At 31.8% G+C, this 24,050-nt stretch overlaps 1 protein-coding gene across 1 annotated transcript in view; it reads left to right on the forward strand.

Moving 5' to 3' along the window:
* Positions 1–1,913: 1,913 nt before the first annotated feature.
* Positions 1,914–24,050, forward strand: part of LOC118186902 (uncharacterized) — a 106,903-nt gene continuing 84,766 nt past the window's right edge. The window contains exon 1 of the mRNA XM_085822255.1: positions 1,914–2,643. The gene's annotated coding sequence lies outside the window, so the exon portion shown is untranslated. The remainder of the gene's footprint in view (positions 2,644–24,050) is intronic.

Here is a 24,050-nt window from a genome sequence, read left to right on the forward strand (position 1 = left end):
AAAGAAAGGTGAATCAAAAGGAGTTACATTCTTGTTTTTCCAACTGCAAAAACATCTTAAGATACTATCGGATTTAATCTTTAAATCATTCCAGTAATAATCAGAACAATGTGGGTCATTATTCTTAACTATAATTTACTAATGCAAATCCTATTTTGGTTTCAAATGGCTTTCATTAATTACGTTAATGATATACTGATATACTGATACTGAATGAGACCTAGAAACACTTTTTTTTAAATATATTTTCCCTTATGATCCCTGACACAGCCGTTTACTTTCCCCTTCCGTAATTAACGTCAGTCTCCTGCTCTTGACCGCATTTGCCAAGCCACCGAAGAATACGATGCATGCTGCGAACTGTTGTGACGTTAGATATTGCGAAATGAATGAGCTTTAAGGCATGAATTGTCTACTTTAGTTGTTATTTCTAGTGTTAGTAGTGACATCAGCACCTTGCTTAATATAATTCCGAAACGTTAAGATAAGAAAAAGTGTGACGCACTGAGCTGATCAATGTTTACGTTTACAAGTAATGTTTTCGAAAATGAGAGTAATCAAAAACTATCTGAGAGAGATCATTGAGCGGTAAAAAAATTTTATTCTGTCCATGTGCTCAACGAACTAACATAAATTTTAATACATCCAAAAGAGTTATTCGAGACACATCACTGAGAATTGGAAACAAGGACACAGATATGTTGGTTGGAAATCTAAAGCATTATTAGATTCATTAGGCAATCGGGTGTTTACAAGTTGGTACACGACGTTTTAAAAATTGACACGTAAATTATTTTTAAAGATGTGATAAACTAGGACTTCTAAACTAAACACTAATTTTCACCAGATTTTGTTTTCTGTTTAGTTTCATTTAACAATTCAATAGAGTATTTTCCAAAATACTATTTTAGCTTTTTATTCTAATTACGGTGACAAAACAAGCATGTTTTATTGTACAATGGTTCCTGTTTTTAAATTGGTATTGTGTTTAGTTATTGTTCTCAGTTTTATTTTTTGTTTTCTGGTAAATACATTCTACCCAAAGGACTGTAAGCAGTGGCTGACGAATAATAAAAATTGACGATTAAAAAAAGAGAGACGAATAATCGACCATTTGTTGTAGGGCACTTTTTCTTACTTCATGTCCCGAATTGGTTTAAAAAAAAAATTGGCTGCTTAACGAGCCTGTACTATAAATTATAAAGAGCTTCTCGTTTTAATATTAATTATTATTAAATTACTAAATTATTTCTTCCTGCAAAAAACAAACTCAAGTTTTGTTTGACTACTAACATATTTATGAAGCATTTCTTGAGTATTTACATGGATGTTATAATGAACGCATATTAAAACGTGATTCCATTTAACAGACATTCAAATGTTGCTTTACTTAAATACGACTAAAGGCAGAACTTAAATCAACTAAAGGCAGAAAAAGTTTCTTTCCGCGGTTGTAATATTAATACAAAAAAACTAGTCAAGATTTTCTTAAATACATTCACTGCCAGATCTAAAACAAAATTGTCAAAATAAAAATCTATATTATTATGTAATGAAGAATCTGCGAATATTAAGCAATGAAGAATTAACTAAGCGATTTAAAAGCGATAAATGCAGTTCTCCATCTCTGTTGTTACTAATTACTAGCTGGACCGTGAAATTACACTAGTTGATTCATTAAGATCATTATAATATATATTCTCAATTTTGTAACAGCTGTTCTGCATGGCTTGACACGAAAGAAATTAATATTAAATGTAAAAAGCAATAATAAATTTGTATCTGAAAAGGCATTAGACAAAATGAATATAATTAGCATAATGAATTCGCAGGAGTGAATTTTATGGTACTTGGCCTTTTTATCGGATGGTATGGCTTTTGGCGCTTTTTTATTGCGCCATACTGTCCCGAAACTGCGAAAGATTAGACACCACTGCACCAAATAATAATGCGACAGAAAATTATAATGATGTTAGTTACTTAAATAAAAATGAGAAAATATAATAAATTATCAAAATTCTAATTGTAATCGAATTCGGCAGTTGACTGCTACAAGAATCATCACCGAGACCACGTTTGATTAGAAACAGCGGATACAGCGCGTAGGAAACGCCTCCTTACAATGGTGGTTCGGTGGAAGAAAGTAAGCAAGAAGCATCGTCATTGGCAAGGGATTTTTAAAGAGCACCGACTCAGCATGTGCCGTGGAATGCAGAAGCCAAGTTTTCCCTCAAACGTTCTACTATGCGGATGCTCGGGGAGAACACGGTAGGCGAAGAATTAAAAAAAAAAAAAAAAAAAAGAAAAAAAGAAAATTAATGAAAAGAAAATTCGCCTTTTTTGAGCTTCAGCATCCATCCGAACAACCCAGCATCCCCTGCTCTCTCTCATCGCGAAGGCCACGTGACGGGGCGGTGACGGCAGCGCATGCGCAGAAACTTTCCCTCAGCTAAGATTCCCTTTAACGACCGACCACTTGCTATAGCAACTTTTCCTTCGGTTGTGTGATCGTTTTTTGGTAGTTGAGCATCTTGGCCTTTTATATTTCGTTTCTGCGGTCGTCGATGCAAGTCTTGATCGATTGTCTGCATCTACATCTCTTCTAAGCATTATCAGAAATCAACATAGTCATTCATTTTCCAGGTCAGTCAATTCCGTGAGTAAATATTACTTTTCTTTTCTGCTTTTAAATTGATTCGATGCAGCCCTGTAAATACCCCCACCCTCGTTAAGTGATACAGTATTATTTTCTATAATATTCTCAGTTTTAAATTTTACTTCCTAATTTCGTGATTTAATATTTTCCTATGATGTTATTAGCAAACTGATTTCACATTGTTCTAGGTGAATATATACGTATTTGATAATGTTTAGAGAGATAATGTTATTCAATGATTTGTTTCGCAAACTGATTCAAGATTATTCTAAATTTGATTTGAAAGATTTGATAAGATTATTCTAAATGCTTATAATAATTTCAAATTTCAGTAGTTAACCTCAGTTTATGATTTTGGTTAAACAAATTCAGACTCAGTTTATTGACTATTATTCTAATGCTTCAGAGAGTGATCATCATGTTTCTATCAATTATTTCATGTCAAACTTTAATGTTTTGACGCTAATTATATTATCAAAATGTCATTGCTTTAAATCTTTTCGCTTCGAAATAATTAGTTATATTTTAATAGTTGTTTTTAATCAATCAGTTATTAACTAGTGAAATTCCTGATCATATCATTCAAAATGTAAATATAGAATGAATTTCGATTCCTGATGCGCTAGAATCGCATTAAAAATCGCAGTTTCGAATCGAAAAGTAAAAAATATTACTCTTCCCCCCAGATTTGTGATGTCTAGATTTTATTTTCGCATTCCTTTTTATTTATTTGTAAGTATGCGCGCACACAAATATGATAAAAAAGAGGTCCTGGGATTTTAATTTTTCCTTTTTTTTAACGTGTGTGCGTAAAGAAATACAGGTTTTGTTACTGATTGCTGATAAAGAAGAAGAGATTTGATATCACATTTAATACCCAGTGTTTCTAATGCATGAATTTTCTTAATTCTGACTGTAAGCAGAAGTCTTATAAACTGAAAAATAAGAATAGTTCAGAACACGTGTTTATAAGATTTTGAATTATGTTGTTGAATTTTAAAAAGAGGTTTTGTAAGATTTTTTTCAATGGCGCATGATTTAACGTTAATATTTATGTTTCAATTCGCTACTATAAGATAATGTATTTATTGAAGAAAAAAAATAGTATTTTTATTTTATTTAAAAGCTGTAATGTAATTTAACTTTTACCTCATTATCCTTTATTGTTATTTTCTAATTATTTCATGCAGCTTTTAGTTAAACTGACACTTTTATCAATTTAAATTAGTCTTTTAAAGCTGATACTGGTGAATAAAATTTGAGCAGAATGCTTTTTGGTTTGCTTTTAGGCACCATTTATTACTTTGTTTTTCTGCCCATATGATTTTTTTATTCTAAATTCATGACATTGTTAATTTTAGAAACTGTATAAATTTAAGTAGAAGAAATAGTGTGACGCCAAGCAGTTTGCCAGTAGAAAAATCAGAAGATGCTAAGGCATAATGCTAAAGTTTGTTTCTTGCAAATTTGATGAGCTAAATCATGCTTTTAGCAACACTATGTAAATTCTGAGTCCTATTTTCCCCTTGTAGTTTATTGTGCTTAGCAACACAGGATTTACCAGTACGGGGAGGGAGGAAGAGATGAAAAAGGGGTTTAATGTAGTAAAGTTTCTTTATTTTTCACTATGAATACTTTCTATTTATTCGAAACAAAACGGGAATAATTTTTCAGTACACTGAAATACATTTATAGCTTCGTTTAGTTATTTGTGAGCAAAATAATTTCTTGTATTTATCCGATGGCAGCTAGTGATGAAAGGAAACGTGGACAGATATGACATCCGAAGCGATTAGGATAAGTCAGCTGTTTCTGATGTCATGTTTATGCCCGTATCTTTTAATCATTTGCAGAAATCCTGTATTCAACTACAGTATTCAAAAGAATCAAAAAAGCAATTATTGTGATAAAGAATCAGGGAGATTCGTTGACGGAATAAACAAATAATACAGGAACTTCGTAATGGTGGCGAGAACAACGGTTTTTCAGGGAGGAACTTTCCTCCAATCGTAGGTCGACACTACACGACCGTGTAGGGTTGGATGGAACCTGCAGGATCAAGATGGCGGATGGAGAAGTTTCTTCTTCCATATTAGGAAGAAGAGAGGATGATGGCAGGTGGGGAAGATGAAGATTCACCAAGCAAAATGTCACAAATGGCGATCTATGAAAAGCTGGTTTTTAAATTTGCTTTTTTTTTTTTTTTTTTTTTTTTTGTGGACACACGTTTCTTGTTTGTAGTTCTTGACCAACTACCACGCATTACGAGTTTTCATCTAGTTATGGTTAACTTTAGGAATATAACGTTCGTTACTTTTAAACAAGCTTTTTCATGGATTCGGAAGACATTTGCATACGACTTTTTTAAACTTTATCTATAATACAATGATCAGGAGAGTATAAATTTTCTTTTCGTGATTACGTAGGCTTTCATTAGAATTTTTCACATTTTAATTAATCTTTAAAAACTGTGTATACTTGCATATGCCTGTTCGTATACAAATTCTGTAGCTACTAAATTGTATAGCTATTTTGTGCTTTACTACGAACAGAGTAGAATATGCTGTAAATATCTGATACCTTTTCATGTAGTAATTTTTCAAAATTATCAGTTTAAAAAGTCTCTATAGACTTACAATTTAGAGAAAAATTTATATATAGTAATATACTATTTACTTTTTTTAATTGCATTCTAAACATCATTTTTTCTGATTTTAAGCTGAACTTTAAATTCAGTCAGAAATGATCGTCACGTAGAGACATGTTTAATAGAGGAAAAAGAAACTTCGCTGTATATTATTTTTATCACATTCAGTAATAATAATTTCAATTTTTACGATTATGCTAATTTTTCATCAAAATATTTATAGCAATATATGCACTATAATTTCCATCTATATCTGCGGGTATCCTCCAGTTGTAAAGTGGATAAAACCTCTGTACATAGGTTGTTAGACCTGAGTTAAAATGCCGATGAATGTTTTTCCATTTCATGCTTCCATTCTTCCTTTCCATTTCCATTCTTTCCTTTCCATTACTTTAAAATGTTCTTCGCGAAGTCACTTTTTCTTATGAGCACATAAGCCCTAATGTGTTTTGTCATGATCGTGTAAGTAAGCAGATATGCTTATCTAGCAGAATCTTGGGTGATTTTCAATCACAGTGAGCTGAAAGCTTGATTAACTGACTGATATTACTACGCTGATTATCAGGCCGATTTTTCGTTAGATAACATGGGTGTTCGTGTTGTTGAGCTTTTTGCAAAAGATTGTGACGCGAATTGTGAGAGTATATTTTACATTGGTTAAACCATTATAAAATTTAATAGCCCAGCTTAGTGATCGTGTTTTCTCCGAAGTTTTAATTTTCTCGAGATTCGAGAATTTCGGAATTAGTACTTTGTTTCTGAAGATCAATGATTCCATTTTTCGGAAATTCTAGTAAATCTCCATATTCTATAAAAAAAAACTAAAACTTAAGAACTTTAGATTGCCAATAAGCACCTTTTAAAAAAGTTTACTGTGTAGCATTTTGAGAGAACTAAATAAATAAGTAAAAAGAAAATAAAAATGTAGAACATCATAAAGAATTCAGAGCTTCAATTGCGCCGGAGCCCACCGCAGTCCGGCTTCGGTACTTCTTAGTTTTTGGGATAAATCATAATTCTAGGCGGAGCGCACCGGAGCCCTAAATAAGAAGGCTTCGGCATTTCTTTTATGTAAACAACAATTTCAGTAGAAATTTTGATCTCGAAAAATTTTATTTTTTGCTATAAAATTATATTAAAAATCGCTTATTAAGTTTTAGTTTATCTCTGTACATTTTATTTAATTACCTTAATCTTTAATTATTAAAAAATAATAATTAATTGATTTTTAATTAAATAATAATTACTAATTAAATAATGACTGATACATATTAATTAGGTAATTATGAATTAATTTAATAATTATTAACTATTTAATTTTAAAATTATTAATGATTTTAATAGTCATTTTATTTATTTATTTACTTTTGTTCCTCTTTGCTGACGGTCTTCCATAGGGCTTCGGCACTTCTAATTTTAGAAATTAAGCCCTGTAAGAATTGAAACAAAAACGATTCTGCACCAGTTACGTACAATGTACACAGTTATGTTACAATGAATTTAAAATTGTATCATTTAGATACATTATTTAATAAATATGATTAGGATTTAAATAATTAAGAATTACGCTAACTGCTTCTAAATCGCTCAGTTTGTTAAATACTATGCTTACAGTTTAAAAAGTAAAGATCTGGCGCTCGCGACAAGGAGTGTTCAAGCATTTCTGCCTTCTTTGGTTTCAAATGGAATAAATTTGGCTTTTATTTGCATATACATTTATTTGGTTTAGATACTTTTGTCACGTTCAAACTCTACAAACTAATAATGGACAGTAGCTGATCGATTAAAATTGCTGGATATTGATATTTCTAGTCTAGTCGGAATCGTAAGAAACAAGCTGTCTGCGTGGGGCTTATGTTTATTTATTTAATTATTTACATTTATTTAATGAAGATACAAACCAGTTTCATTTAAAAATGCTATTATTACAGGGGCAGATTATTCTTGAGTGTAAGTGAGTTAACTCTTGAGTTAACATATAATAAATTTTACATATTTGGTTTATAAGTTTTATGAATATTTAGGGCATTATTTTAATTCTACAAAAGAGTTTTCTAATATAACTTACACCGTACAGCTAATACCTTCTTTAACAGGTAAACTGTATAAGAAGGTATTGGTACAGAATTGTTGGTTTTCTTCCATAAAAGTTATAAGAATCAACACCTAATTTTATTCTATTCTGTAAACTGAACATGAAAGAAATAATCTCATCACGGCCATCCGTTCTGTATCGCTTATCTCCTGTGTCAGCAATCACCAAACGTCAAAAATCGGAGTGCAGGTTAGTGATGTAATGCTTGCCTTTACTCATCCAGTTGGAGAAACTCACTACGCATATTCTTTTCTCTTGCTATATCAGGTGATGTTCGGTAGATGCGGAAAAATAATACCTAAAATGGCACTCGCGTAGATTTCGCCACGATGTCACGTCCTGGCACCATTGTGGCGGAAGTGATCGTTGGTTTCTCCGTTCACAGCGTGTTATTGTGAATCGTTTGGAAATAACGGATCACCCGCTTGTCTGATTTTTCGGAATTGGAGTATGATTTTTTTTTTTTTTTTTTTTTTTCTTTTCCAATGTTCATTAAACAGATGCTGATGATCACGTTTTGAATCAGTTACGTGCGTTCTTTAACTTGGATTTGTGAAAGGATTTATGTATTTATGCCAGCAGAGCAAATGAAAGGGTGAAGTAAATATACTCTTGAAAAAAATGATACTTCGCTTTATATCTTGTTACATTTCAGAATGCACTATAGCGCTTTTAAGAATTTTTCCAGGTATCACAGTATTAGGAATTTCTTAAACGGAAAACTTATTAAAATGGAAAGCTTGTTAAAAGCAACAAGATAGTAAGCAAATAACATTAAAAAAACACAGAGAACATCGAAAACAAGAACTTCAATTATCTATAACACATATTTTTTTATTGAGATGTTTATGTTTTTAACTTTTGTCAGCGTGACCAAAATGTTCTGAAGCCATTCTCAAACAAAAGGAATTTGATGACTTAAAAAACGAAAAAAGAAAGGGGGATGGTTTAAATGCATAGCATTTTTATTTACAATAGTTTAATATAATTTTTATTCCATCATGACACAAAATAATAAAACAATCAGATATTGTAAAATCAGTAAATTTAAAAATATTTTTTCCGACATCTGCCGCTGCGAATATTTTCATCAATATTTCTCCTGTCAACTACCTGAAGAACTTTACAGGTACATAAGTAATATTACTTTTTGCGTTTACGAAATGTTTCAGAATACCGATATTTAACTGGATTTTCTTTTTAGCTCCTCACACATTAATTACCGAAATTTCGCGATGCATTCAGACGTTTTTAACTCTTAAGCACACTTTAATTATTGATGTTACAGATTTGAAAGAAAGCACATTTTAATTATTGATGTTACAGATTTGAAAGAAAGCACATTTTAATTATTGATGTTACAGATTTGAAAAGAAAGTATCGTCTGAAAGTAAGGAACATTTGAGAACATTTCGTCTTAATTTCAAGTTTATTATCGAACCATTGTTTAATATTTCCGTTATTACATATCTTTTTAAGTACAATACAGCACAGAATAATTTATTTTCTGATAACTGTCCTTCGTCAAAATATTTCCTGCAGAAATTAATATATACTCCATCGTTTTTCAATTTTACAATATTTTTAAAAGTAATTCATTTAAAGTCTAAGCTGATTTAATTGATTGTGAGTTTTCAAATGCTAAACTTCAAGTCTATTCAAGTCTTGAATTATATTAATTATAATAGCATATCTATTATGAGCCTTGAATTCCGTGAAATGTAATGTCTAGAACGCGTACTGTATACCTTATAACCTCTTTTTAAAAGCAATGTGTTGCCTCTGTTTGAAATGAAATACTTTTACCTTCCACGTGCCAGAATGCTTCCATCCAGTGAAGCCTAAGATATTTAACTTTCAAATTTAATCTGTCTGATATTCAAACCAAGTTATCAGTTTGATTTGTCTGATACTCAAGCGAATCTTTTTTTAAACAAGCGATTTAAAAGCAATAAACACAGTTCTTAAAAATATATATATATATATATATATATATATATATTTTTTTTTTACTTTTTATTCTGATTGATTTAAGTAAAAATGCATTTAAATCGTGAGATGTCTAGTTAGAAACGTTAAATATTTTATGAAAATTACATAAATTGCTCATTTAAATCATTGCATATTTTTTATGATGGCTATTTTAGGAGGCAGGCTGGTAATAAATCTGCTTTCATGATGAAAAACAAATTTAAAGTGCGATTTTTAAAAAGGCACCTTAATTAAGAACATATAAATGAAATTTTGTAAATAAAATTAACGATAAAGATTATTGAATTTTCTTAAAATAATTTAAATAAATTAAGTCAAAATTTTTGCATTTTCCAAAAATCTCTAAAATCAAAGCAAGTGGTAGAAGAAACAGATTTAAGTTAAATTATTTGAATAAGCCAAAGCACACGAGAGCTTCGGAAAATGGATCATATTCCCATTACAACATGGGAAAACCCATGAAAATCAATCATGCAGCTACTCCTTTTGCTGTGATCGAGCCCAGGTCGAACTCTCCGTGTTAAGCCGTTTTACCCACCCGGCCACTGGTGTGACCGAAAAAAGTTTATATCAAGAGTTAACTTAGATAAATATTAAGTATATAATGCTTGATTCCGAGTAAAAATTAAAGACTGTGTCCCACTCAGGTCCGTTACGAAGTGATAATATCTACGATCTATTTGTTCACTAAAAGAGCAACAATCTGTTTTCTTTTTCTTTCCTTTTTTTAGCCCAAAGGGGCACTAGATCCAAAGGGCTATTTTGCATCGCTTCAAACTGTTATCACCAAATATTATCGCCATGTATTATATTTAAAGAAACTAAATAATGAAAAATCTGCATGAATGCGTGAATGTTTCTCGCGTGATTTTGTTGTTGAACTGTATGTGGCGAAAGGGCGAAGAAACAATTTTAATAATGAAAAAAGCTTTAAAAAAAATCTGAAAGGTTTCAGATTTTTTTAAACCTAAACCATAAAATTCAGTTCAAAAGCAATATTGCAAAATAATTTTAATTGAGCATACCTTTAGAATTTCCGATACAGAGCCTCGCGCACTGGAGATAAAAATGTAAAATGTTTTTTCTGTACTACGTTGCCATTGCTCGCTTTGAAGTCCTTGTTAATCAAAAATTCGTTAAAGTTTTACAAAATATGAAATCGATACAATAAAACAAATTCCAAATTTCAAATTTGGGCTTTCACAGGCCCATATTCGTAGTAGGATTACGTCATTCAAAATTCGATGGCTCTGTGTACCGTTGTTTTATTACAATGCGAGAAATATACATACATTTATGCACATTTTTCATTATTTAATTTCTTCAAGTATAATATAATGTAGTACTCTAACGTTTGGTGGCAACAGTTTGAAAAGTGAAATGGACATTTATAGTGAACCAACGCAAAATCGCGAAACGATAACAATAGTCCTTCAGGGACAAAGCCCCTTTGGACTAAAAAAAAAAAAAAAAAAAAAAAAAAAGGAAAAGAAAAGAAAAGAAAAAGTTGGTTAGCAAGCGTGAGTGCAAGAGCAGACTGGTTAACTGCAAGCTTAACGAGATCGTAAAAAAACATTAACAAATCCTTTTTGGGTGACCGTTAAAATTTAAAACCTGTCAGACGTTTATTTTTATTTTAGTATATTTATTTTTTCTAAAACTAATCTTTTCAAAGTTTCCTATTAAAAAACTTTAAGGATTTTTTTAGGTTAGGATAGATTTAACAATATTAAATTTGCAGAGATTCGGTTTTGGTTAACGGAATATAGTAAAGCACAACGGGGTCTATCTGCCTAAGGTAAAACCTTCGTGGATTACTCTCTAAGAGAAACCGGCTTGTACTTCCGTTACCCATGTGGAATACCACGAAAACTAAGTAAGTATCCAGCAGCCCTTTTATTTGGGATGGAACATCCGGTATTCAGCAGTCATAACTACTCGTACTTAGCCACTGGTGGGAAGAAACGCGGTGATTCGGTTTATCGAAATCTGATTTTTTAAAAAAAATTTGTTTATTTATTTATTATCATTTTTAAGATTCATGGATTCGAGAATTTAAATTTCTCCTTTCCAGAAAACTTCATAAAAACTTTTCAGAACTTTCGTCGCCCGTACACATAAATAAAGACTGTTTTATGTTGTTTGCAACTACTTATAAAGAGAAAGCATGTGTCTCTTTTTATATGTAGCAAAGAAGGTGATAGTTTGACACAATAGTTTAATAACCAATTGATAAGAGATTAGATTATCTCGGCTAACTTCCATAGGACTGATACTGCGTAGCGTCAACACGACGTAAAAGAGGCACCAGTATACAACCAGCATGAGAAATAAATTTTAAATGGTTAGAAAAATTTTAGCACATTCAAAGTAATATAATTAAACGTGAAAGCAGCTTCAATTAAAAATTAAATTAATTAAATCGATAAATCTACAATTCCAAAGATCAAGGAAATTTTTTTTTTAAACTTTGAGAAACATGAAAAATTTAGTGAAAATTAAAATAAAAAGAATTTCACAAATTAATTACTTTCTACCTATAAGGAAAACAGCTTGTAATAAATCTTTTTGAAAGTAAGGCTTAGGCCAAAATTGGAAAGAAAATATAGCTAAAATCTAAAAATGTAACGAATTAATATGCCTCGAGGCCGCGTTTTGACAGACGCGAATACTTTAACAAGTCGCATTTATGAACTCTGATGAATATCTCTGTTTTCTGGGAGTGCTCCAAAAAATCTGTTTCTGAATTAATTAATTAAATACTCTTTGTAACACTCATAAAAACCAACTCCTTAATTATATCTATCTATAGATATATGTGTGTATGTGTATAATAATTCTCCAGATAACTGGAAAATGAATAAATTCTGTAGATATCTTGGCATTAGAAAAGCAGATCCATAAGATGACATAGAAACATAATAACAGAGAAAAAAGAAACCTACAGGCGTTGGCGTAGATACCAAGACACATAATTTTATTTTTTAACAGATCATTCTTGCGTTACTTAATCCCACATCATTTTGGGTGCGCGATGCACCCTACAATTTTGTATATCTTACGTATCTTTAAGTAATGAGCGAGGTGGAGTGGCAACGATGCTGGCTAGTGTCAAGCAAAGCCAAGAAGCGGGAAAAAAATGCGCAATAGTAATGGTGGTATTTATAGATATGATTTCTTTGTTTAAATTTTGAGCTCTACGATTAGATGAGAGCCATCAGCAATGCAGGAGGGTTGAATAACAAGGATAAAAGAATTAATTTAGAAAGACGCAAATCAGAACAATTATTATAAACAATTTAGAACAGAAAGGGGTGATTGCTAAATTGAAATGTGGATTAAAAAGGACTTTTGCCAAATGAAAGTTACTAATATTAATTTATATATTTTATATCTTACGTACATGTGGAGATCTGCGAATGACACAGATAGATTTTGAAGCAACCGTATATACAAAGAGCAATGGGCAACATTGCATAAGCTAAATTCCTTCTTTTCATAAGAAGGAAGCGCCACTAATGTTAACCGTATATACAACGTTCTATGACTAATCTTTTTTTTTTTTTTTTTAGTTATGTGAAATATATACGCACGTATGTACGTACGGATGTCACCAAAAATATCTACTCTGAATCCATTTTACAATCCGTTTTGGAATCTGTCCGTATATACAGACGTCACGAGAAAAATAGTCAAAGTGGGTTCGGGAACGGTCAAAATGGATATTTCTTTTGAAATATGATATCCGAAATTTTTCGTGATTTCAGTACTTCCTTTGTTTCGTACAAGAAAGTTAAAATGTCAGTTATATACCTGGGTTAACGGTTGCTGCTTTGTTATTGTTATTACCATTTTTAGAATATAATTGTTGTAAAAATTTTCAGTATTTATTGTTTTCAAAAATTAAAAAACCGGAGGGGAACACCACATGACTTCCTTGTACGGAATATTAAATTATACGCATTTTTTCTTGCATTTAATTTAAAGGTACTATTCGGTTTCCAGGGCCGTAAAAAAATTGCAGCAAAAATGTATGCGCAAAAGCGCCAAATCTAGCAAACGCGCCCGCGCCAAATCTAGCGTACGCTTTGATAGTTCTATATTTTTTAAGACGCCAAATGAAATACTAGTTTAATTTTTAAATCCTTTTTTGTTAACTTATGGATTTAACAATTTGGGAATTGCCCATGACAAAAAGTCGGCAATAGAATTTTGGGTAAAGTGCAGAATCACCCATTGCTTGACGCGTTTTTAAGAATTGCACATACTCGGTATCCATGTGCACATAGACCTATTTTCACTTAAAAAAAAAAAAAAAAAAAAAAAAAAAAAATCCTATAGTTGCAGAAAAAGGGCACTGCGCACACCCTTGACTTTATCTATGTACACATCGACCTATTTTCACTTAAAAAGTGAAAGAAAATTGACAAAAATCCAATTGTTTTTACCCTTGTAAAAAGCGGCAAACAAATAATTGTGCGATTCTGCACTTTACCGAGAATATTTTCAAAGAAAAGGCATCATTCATTTTAGAAAATTACGTTTGAACAACCAACGAGATGAAATTATGCTTTAGCGATAAGTCGGTAGCGAAATAACGATGCAGGCATCCATTCAGTTATGTTTAGCAAATTTTATATAAATTATAATAATGATCTGAAATAGTTATATACTCCTATGCTTCCATTCAGTCATGTTTAGCCTTTTTCATATAAATTATAATAATAAAAAAGTATTATATGAAATTAAAACATAAATCTTAAATAGTTATTTACTATTATACTTATTTTCTTGCCGCAATTATTAGGGTTGCCGCAATTATTTTTGGCAGCATTGGCATCAACAATAGTTTGGGATTTTTTACGTCCCTCGAAACCGAATAGTACCAATTTAAATTTATTGGATTGAATTAAATTTATTTCGTCATTAGCGCATAAACCACAATAGAATAAATACACTTTTTAAAATTCACTATATTTGTTTACTATAGCGACACTCTGGCCCTAGGTTCGCTTACCAGCGTTAAATTTCATTCATTTTTTAACTCAGAATGCACAAAATTTATATCATCTTAAAATTTATATCATCTAATCGTTGCCCCATATTCTATTAAAATACTATAATAAATCTAAAGCGATGTATCAAAAGAAAGTAAGCAAACAACCAAAAAAAAAAAAAAAAAAAAAAAAAAAAAACGTTTTCACAGACGATACAGTATTTCTCATTCAATTAGGCCCACCAGCGGCCGAGCGGTAAAGTCGCTGAATACTGGTAGTTCGGTCCGAGGTTCGAATCCTGCGAACGGGTTGGCTGCATGGGCGTATTCGTAATTTTCCCCATGTGTAACGTGTATACGAGCCAGTTTCCCTTAGAAAGTCCTCCACGAAGGCATCCCTTCCCTTAGGCAGATAGCCCTAGTGTGCTTTGCCATAATTAAATACACCACACCATTCAATTAATTCAATTTTTACTTCGTGAAAAGGCAAAAATAGTACATGAAAACTCAAAATATCTGTATTGAAAATTATGAAGTAAATCTTAATTTCTTATTTCCTCGAATAAATTCCGGAATGGATTAAGCATGATTTAATGCACAATAATAAAAGAAAACGTTATCTTTGTTTTTGCGAAGATTACGTTCTCTAGATTGGCAACAAATCTACTATTCTGCTGTTTCAAATGTAAACAAACATTGCCACCATTGAAAAAGGCTTAGCGGCACTTAAACAACTTTTAAATTGTTGATAAAAAAAATATTGCAGGCAGATTTACTAGAGGCATAAAAACCTTAACCGGAAGATAAGAACAACATAATTCGATCATTTTTTAAAGCAAAAAATGCACAATTTAGAAACATATAAGAATAAAGAAACTGAGATCACTGAGCCGAGTAACAGAGTGGATATATACTTTTGATGCGGCCGATTGCAACCAAAATACGAGGTGCACATCTACATGTTATAGCAGTCCTATATACAAAATTTCAACGTTCTGAGGCTACTCGTTTTTGAGTTATGCGAGATACGTACGTACGTACGCACAGACGCGACGAAAAATTCTCTTTAGAATTCATTTTAAATCAGTTTTATAACTTTTTTTTGGGGAAAAGAGTCCTTTATTCTGTCCTTACGTACGATTGTCAGGCAAAAATATCGTTAAATTGCATTCGATAGCCGTCAAAATGGATATTTTCGTTAAAATATGATGCCCGAGGTTTTTCGCGATTACAATACTTTTTTTTTACTTCGTACAAGGAAGTAAAAGAATCTGATGTGTACACCACATGGCTTCCTTGTACGGAATATTAAATTATACGCATTTTTTTCTTGCATTTCGTTTAAACTTATTAGACTGAATTAAATCTACTTCGCCGACAGCGCATAAACCACAATAGAATAAATGCATTCTTTAAAATTCACTCTATTTGTTTACCTTAGCGACACTCTGGCAATAGGTCACTTAACAGTATTATATTTCGTTCATATTATAACTCAGAATGCACAAAATTTATATCATTTAAAGAATTATCTAATCGTTGCCACATGTTCTATTCAAATACTATAATAAAGCTAGAACGATGTATAAAAGAAATTAAGCAAACAAAACAAAAAAGAAACAGTTTTTCACAGACGAGTGAGTATTGCTCATTTAATTAATTCAGTTCTCACTTCGCGACAAGGCAAAAATACATAAAAACTCAAAATATCTGTATTAAAAATTACGAAGTAAATCTTAAACACTTATTTCCTCGAAAAAATTCCAGAAAGGATTAAGCATGATTTAATTCGCAATAATAAATGAAGGCGTTAGCTTTGTTGTTGCGAAGCAACGTTTCTCTAGATTGACAACAAATCCACTACTCTGCTGTTTCAAATGTAAACAAGCAACGGCCGCCATCAAAAAAATTATTAGGCTTAGTGGCACTTAAACAACTTTAAAATTGTTGATAATTCTAAAAATATTGCATACAGATTTACTAAAGGCATAAAAACCTTAACCGGAAGACAAGAACAACATAATTCAATCATTTTTAAAGCAAAAAATGTACAATTTACAAACATATAAGAGTAAAGAAACCGAGATCACTGAGCCGGGTAACAGAGTAGATATATATATAAATATATTCATATACGTTAGGTGCGGCCGATTGCAACCAAAATACGAGGTGCACATCTACATGTTATAGCAGTCTTATATATAAAATTTCAACGTTCCGAGGCTACTCGTTTTTGAGTTATGCGAAATACGTACGTACAGATGCCACGAAAATTTCTCTTCAGAATTAATTTTAAAGCAGTTTTATAATTTTTTTGGAGGAAAAGAGTCTTTTATTCTGCCCTTACGTACAGATATCACGCAAAAACATCGTTAAATTGCATTCGAAAGCGGTCAAAATGGATATTTTCGTTGAAATATGCTGCCTGAAACTTTTCGCGATTACAATACTTCCTTTTTACTTCGTACAAGGAAGTAAAAAGCGTTTTCATTTTTTTTTAAAATTCTTTTGAAGAGAATTAAGATTTTTTTGTTTGTTTAGTGTTTGTTGAGTATTCACATCCCCTTCTGCTTTTGCGATAATCATTGTAGAAGAATGGAAAATATTTGAAAAGTGATATATTTTGTGAAACTATTTATATAGTGAGGAAATAAATCTGAGGATTGAAGAATTTTAACAACGCATTTAAATTTCGCTAGTTAAGCTTTAAGAACTATGTTTTAAATTCAGTCCCTTTTTTTTTCCTTTTCTTTTTACTTATAGATTAAGGAAGGATTTAAGACTTTTTAGGCGTATTCAGATTCGGCAAAATTTATCATTATTCGATCTATAATTGTTCTCAAGAAAGCAAAGCAGCGAGTTTTGACGAGGTGATCAGGGATGCTACTGGCGGTGGCTGATAAGTATCCGAGGAGGAAGAGAAACGAGAAACAATTAATTGGTCAAGGTCGTTTACTAGAACGCATTTCGTGATCTCACCGCGTGACATCGCGATTTCTCTTTTTCTTAGCAGAAAGCGTCGAGATAGTTTCTCTCTTTTTTTTTTTTTTTTTTATGAGTTCTCTAATTCATTTTAGCCAAGAACTTCTCTTGTAACAAACTTTTGTCTTTCATTCAGTTTTCTTCAATCTTTTTTGATATATTTTAAGAAAGATTATATCAGTTAGAAACGGCTAAACATCATCGGTATTTCTAAATTCGACGTTTAAGTATTTCCTTTTCGTTGCAAAATTTCAGTCGTTCAGGAAGTTATGTGACATTAGAAATGCCTTTACAAAGTTTTCTCAAAAAAATTTGACTTTACATTACATTATCATGAAATTATCATTTGTGCATTTTGCCAATTGTTGCCGTTACGCAAAATTGTTATAAACATTTCAGCCTTGTTGTCAATGGTAAAAGATGTTTCTAACGTCATGTGTTATGTAATTGTACTGAATCTTTGAACTTTTATAAGCGTTTACGTTTTTAATCTCTTACGCCTTTAACAAGTTTCAAAGAAGCGTGAGTGTGCAGATTAATTAATTTAACGCGGTGCTTTCTGTGCTTGGAGTAATTTATGCTCAGACAAGCTAAGACTGAAAATCTCAATTTTTATTAGAAGAAATTTATACGGTTTTTAAATTTTAAATACATTGTCGTTTGTCAGAGTCGAACCGGACGCAGAAAATGTATGCGGTCGAGATTGTCATTTCTGCTTAAAGGCTTTAATTGTTTTCGCATTTTTTTTAAATTAAAAAAAAAAAAAAAAAAAAAAAAAAAAAAATTAGCTGTAAACTGTAGAGTTAAGATTTAAAATTTTCAGACTGCAGTATTCTTCCTTGTAGCGTCATTAGGATTTTTTTTTTTTTTTTTTTTTGAAGCAGGAAACCTGAAAAATGTGCAATGCCCTCGTCGAGACTCGAACCTGGACCTCTCGAATACGCGCCAAGAGTGCTACCGTTACATCACGAAGGCATATTGGAAGGAAGGAAGGAAAAATACCTTATATCCTTCTTATTTTTTATGTTTTATGTATATTTTTTATAATGAATTTACTGATATAATAAAAAAAAAGTGTCGCTGTCCTGACGGTTTCGTTATAAAACGTTCTAAATGTAACTTTTTCTTGTGTTATGGATATAGTAGATTTTCGTTTGGTTGCGAAATCCTTGCTTTTCATTAACATGTGGGTAGTATTATAAAGTTATTTGATTCTCTCGTGTTCCAGAGTGTTGCACTCTGAAAATTAAAGCTTTCAAACAGAAATTCACTTTCAAAGAACGTTTGTGGTGCAGACATTTTGAATGGTATTGTTTGGGACCAAAGCTTCAGACTATGTATTGACCTTGAAATGACTTTCACATATTGATAAGTAGCTTTGTTTTTGGCGAGATAGTTGACCCCATTGAAACGAAGCACGAAAACTTCTTCAGTCCCGTTCGAAAGTTCTGTTCTTTCGAGCGTAGCGCACGGTTTCCTTTCTGCAACCTCCCCAAACATTTTTTTTTTTTTTTTCTCTTTCGCCCTTTCCAGAATTTCTTTCTCTAGACGTCGGTGGAAAACTTTTTTTTGTTTGTTTGTTTCTTTCATTCTCTTTTTCTGTGCTCCTCCACAAGTGGCACGACGGTCGGGCTGTAAGGATGCAGCATCGCAGCTGCTCTCTGTCCAAGCGATCGCGGATGTTTCTTCTTATTCGTTCACAGACAGGGTGGCTTTGGAAGAAGGAACATTCTTAGAATGACAGTTCAAACGTTTCTTTTCAATTGCGGTCTAACGATTTTCGCATTGTCCAAATTTTCTCCATGATTAGTGGTAACAGTTTCTTGACACACATTTTCTAGGATGAAGGCAAGAAGCAGATTTTATTTATTTATTTTATTTAGTGTATAAGGTTATTATTTAAATTAACGACTAATTTATAATTTCAATCTTTAACTTTCCGTTTCCTTACCAGAATGTAAATGAGTTAAAGAGTTTAAATCTGAGTTTTCGTATTGTAAGACAGAGCGTGTTTCTAGCCTACGCTTGCACGCTCTGTTAGTTCTTTGCAGCTCTGGTTAATTGTAATTATTCGGCTTTGCGTTATTACTGCCAACATTTGAATTTGATACGCCGCTTAGAGTTATAGAGCCAGTTTAGATAAAGATTTAATTTCTGTATTTTTGACTACTAATCCAAGTTTAAAATTGAATTCGATTGTTATTTAGTTGCATATTCAAGAGCTGTGATTGATTTTGTTAGCACAAGAAACTGCATTTATGTTTTAAGATCTGTTAACTAGAAAGCTTTATTTAAACCTTTATCTGATTCTGGAGTTATTTTCAGAGATAACGATAATTCGCGTCACGGCTGTTAGGGGTTATGGATTAATTAACTTTCGAAAACACCATACAAGGCCTACCAGCGGCAGAGCGGTGAAGTCTGTGAACACTGGTAGTTCGGTCCGAGGTTCGAATCACTCGAACGGGCAGGTTACATGAGCGTTTTCGGGTTTTCCCCCATGTGTAACTGGTATACGAGCCAGTTTTCCTTAGAAAGTCGTCCACAAAGGCATTCTTCCCCTTAGGCAGATAGCTGTAGCGTGCTTTGCTGTGATCTAAATAAATAAAACCAAAACCCATAACAGATCATAGAAACATTATCATCATTATAGCCATTATCATTAACTTCAGATCATGGAAAACTTTACAAGTGATTTAAGTCTTACTTGTTACAGATGCAGATCAGATATGTGAGTGTGTTTGATTTTTATATTTGAGTTGATGATATGTGAGTGATATGATTCTTAAAAAACATCTCACCGTACCAGTGGCTGAACGTTTAAAGACAAATGAGTACTAGTAGTTTGTTCTGGGTTTGAATCCATGCAAATGGGCTTGTTTGCATAATTGGTTCCATCGTTTTCCTCATGTGTAACGTAAATACCAGTCAGTTCCCTTTAGAACGTCCTCTACGAAGGCATCCTTCCCCGTTAAGCAAATAGCCCTTGTATGCTTTGTCCATTACTGTAACTACGCACGCACATATGTAATTTATTTAGATTTATAATACAGTATTTTACAACAATAATCATTATGCCTTCAGTATCCGTAGTCTTAGCACACTCTTAATACAAGTGTTCAAGTATAGGATGCCCGAAGCGCCACCTAATGGCTTGCGCTATTAGTTCATAATACCTGCCCCCATGAACCGTAAGTTCATCAATTAAATCAAATTAATCTATAATACAAAATTTCTTCTCAATAATCATAATAATGATTAATAATGAATACTGCAATTAATATCAATACCACATAACAAAAATACTACATTAATACTCCAGTCATAACTAAACAATTATATCTTACTATAATAACAAAAATTATTTTGAAAAATTTGAAAGGGTACAGATTTCTAACGATTATCCAAATGGGCTTTATTAAAGTTTAATATATTTTGTCAGTAGAGATTATCCGTAGAGATGGTCCAGGGGGAATAGCAAAACGTTTTATAAGATATTAGATGAATATGAATTTAGACTAACATGCTTATTTAAAAAGAGAAAAAATATGTAATGCAATTCTGTAAAAATACTTAATGTTTTTAATTAGATATATCATGAATTAAATGTATTTTTTGTTGAAGTCGATCAGATTAAAAAGTAAAATAAATAGTATTCTTAGAAACTGCATCTATTTCTTTTAAATAGACAGATTGATAACAGACAGATTAACTATGAAAGAATAATATCTTACGTTTTATTGAATGGCAACAGACTCGAATAAAAAGGTAAAGGGAAATAACGCGCAATTGTGTTTCGAGAGTAATACCCCTTTGGGATAATGACATCAAATTATGAATAAAAACTTACAGTTCAGTTTTCAAACTTTTCTATTATATTAGCATGTACGAGTGTATATATTAGCATATACATCTCTACATTAGCGTATACGTAGTCTATTCAGAAAGTTCCATGGGAACTTTCTGAATATTAGACCAAGTAGTCTCCTTTGACTGGTTGATTATGCATAGTTTGCAGATACTAATTTTACCAAATATTCTTCCTGCCATCTTTTTTCAGTAATGATTTAACAGATTTTGTCGATAGTTGAATGGCTTTTATAAAATTATTTTTATTTGCAATCGTTTTATAAATGATTTTTATAATTCATTTGCTTTTCTTTGAATTCGGTAAATGATTTGGGAGTCCTTCACGTTTATAATTTGCACAAATACCATAAATCTGCCGCTGATAGAAGGGATTAGTTTGAGGAAAATCATGTTCAACAGAAAAAATATTTTTTCCTTCTTAAAATCACTAGGACACTGCTGTTTGGTCTGTGTAAACACAAGTAACACACACATAACAATCAAAATATTTTATCAAGGTAATGAAGGAATAACCTGGTAAACACAAAATGTGCTAATCTCTCGACAGATTATTAGAACTGTATTACATTGCGCTGGAGTCGAGAAGTTTTTCGATATTTTAGTCGTAAACGTCTTGAAATTTAGTACTAAAAAAAAAAAAAGTTTACGATAATTATATTTCATGAAATTGCGTTTTCTGTCTTGAAATAGTTTAAGCCTCAATCTGAAACTATTTTCATAAATTTTCTATCTTGTTTAAAAACCAGATATTTAATTTTAGGTATAACTGGGAGTATATGCCTGGAATAAGTAATTATGCAGATAACTGTCCATATGTTCCAGACACATGAATACAGTGGCTGTTTGCATATTTTTAGACAATTTTCATTGAATTTACAATAATATTTTACCTAAAATTTTTGTGTTTTGAATGTTTTATTTGGTAACCCGCATATTCTTAACTATCTTTCTACACGGTAATTTTGTAGTATTGGAAGAGCAATATATCCCATTCTTCTTGAACAGCTTTCCAAAATCCAAGGAGGTTTTTAGGTCGACGTTTAGACAATCCTCTTTTTAAAAGTCCAAAAACGCATCTGTCAGAAGGCTGAGTAGGGATATGAGTGAAGGTTATGGTCTTGATACCTGTTTCTTGTTCCATTTTTTCCAAGAAATTAACAATGGATTTTGTCCTGTAGCTGCTTTCTTTATCTTGATGCAAGTCTACTGTATGGCTCTGTGGGTAAATAGAAGGTATTCCATATTTGAAAACTGCGAATAAAATATATTTCTAATAATATGTGGAGTTGATCTGAACATTCTCCACTCTTTTTATTCTTAATTTGCCGTTATATGAAAAACGAGCAACAATCGCAAGTCCCTCTGTAAAACTTTAGATTCTTTAAACCGTGTTTTAATTTTTTTTTCTTCTCCTTGATGATACTCTCTTTTATTGCAGTCTTTTAAATACACTCAAGATTCATCTATTATGACATTATTTTTCAATTTTTATCTGGATAAATGTTTCTTATAAAGAATTTTGCGTTCTGAGATATATCGTGGACTATGCGTATCATGTTTTTTCTCCTTTTTAAGATTCTAATCAGCATTAATCACTGAACATTTTAATACAATTTGTTTACAATTGACACTGAGCAATTTGAATGATTTTGAAACTGTCCTTTTCCTTTCACTTGGGGGATTTTTTTTTACAGGAAAGATCTTACCTTTACAAATTGAAACATTCCGTTTTTTTCTTTGGATATGTATTTGGAATAATTTTTTCCAGTTAAAGCTAAACTTTGAAGTTTTTCCCTTTTTTTTTTTTTTTTGTTTTGTTGTTGTTGTTGTTGTTGTTGTTGTTGTTGACAACATTACCTGCTTCAGATATCGAAAAACCATGGCTTTCGCAGCGTTTTTTAATGATTAGGTACAAATAATTTTCTTCGAAAAAAGCTCAAACGTAGCTTTCCATCTGTTGCTTCTTTAAAAGCTCAGTTTCGTACGAAAATAAAAGTGTCAATCAGCAGACGATAATTTATACTTTGAAAAACGTAGCTGCAGTAAAAAAATTCCAAGCAGGCAATTTTTAATTTTTTTTTTTTTATTTTATTTTATTTTTATTTTTATTTTTTTTTTTTACAGTAGACCGTCTGAAGAATGTGCGAACATTGAATTTGCGTTTCTGTACGACGAATAGAAACGTAAATTCAATGCCATTTACCAGTGGCCGAATGGGTAAAAAATCGACGCAATTCGTTGTATCCAGGCAATTTTATTTGTTTTATTTATTATTATTATTATTATTTTATTTCATTTTAATGTTCCAACAGTTTCATTTACCTACGCAATGCTGATGGACGGGAGCTCCAAAGACTTGCTTATTACACCTTCCGCCTTAGAAAAGACATTTATTCTTACATTTATGCTTTTGGATGCATCAGTTGTTGAACTTTTCAAGGACAGTCTTTTCTCAATATGATTTGTGTACACTATTAATACCAGAACTCAGTTATCTCAGAAAGTCTTCTCAAGTGGTTGATGGTAAAAAAAGAGGGGCGGGAGAACCTCGGACAACCCCCCCGGGATGTTCTCCCTCAGAATTGGGGTGGAAAGTTTAACAGTTAGCTAGGTTCAGCAATACCTCAATTACCTGTTACTACGGAGGTGCTGGCCTAGCTTCTACCTGTACCTGTATCCAGGCTCCAAACCTTGCAAAGGGTTTGGATGCATGGACATATTCTTGCTTTTCCTTACTTGTAACATACGAACGAGCACATTTTTCCTCAGAAAGGCCTTTACGAAGAAACTCCTGTTATGTGTGTTAACTAAG

Source organism: Stegodyphus dumicola, chromosome 8 (assembly GCF_044657685.1).
Source record: "Stegodyphus dumicola isolate Sdum_Otavi_A_Nest chromosome 8, ASM4465768v1".
NCBI lineage: Eukaryota > Metazoa > Arthropoda > Arachnida > Araneae > Eresidae > Stegodyphus > Stegodyphus dumicola.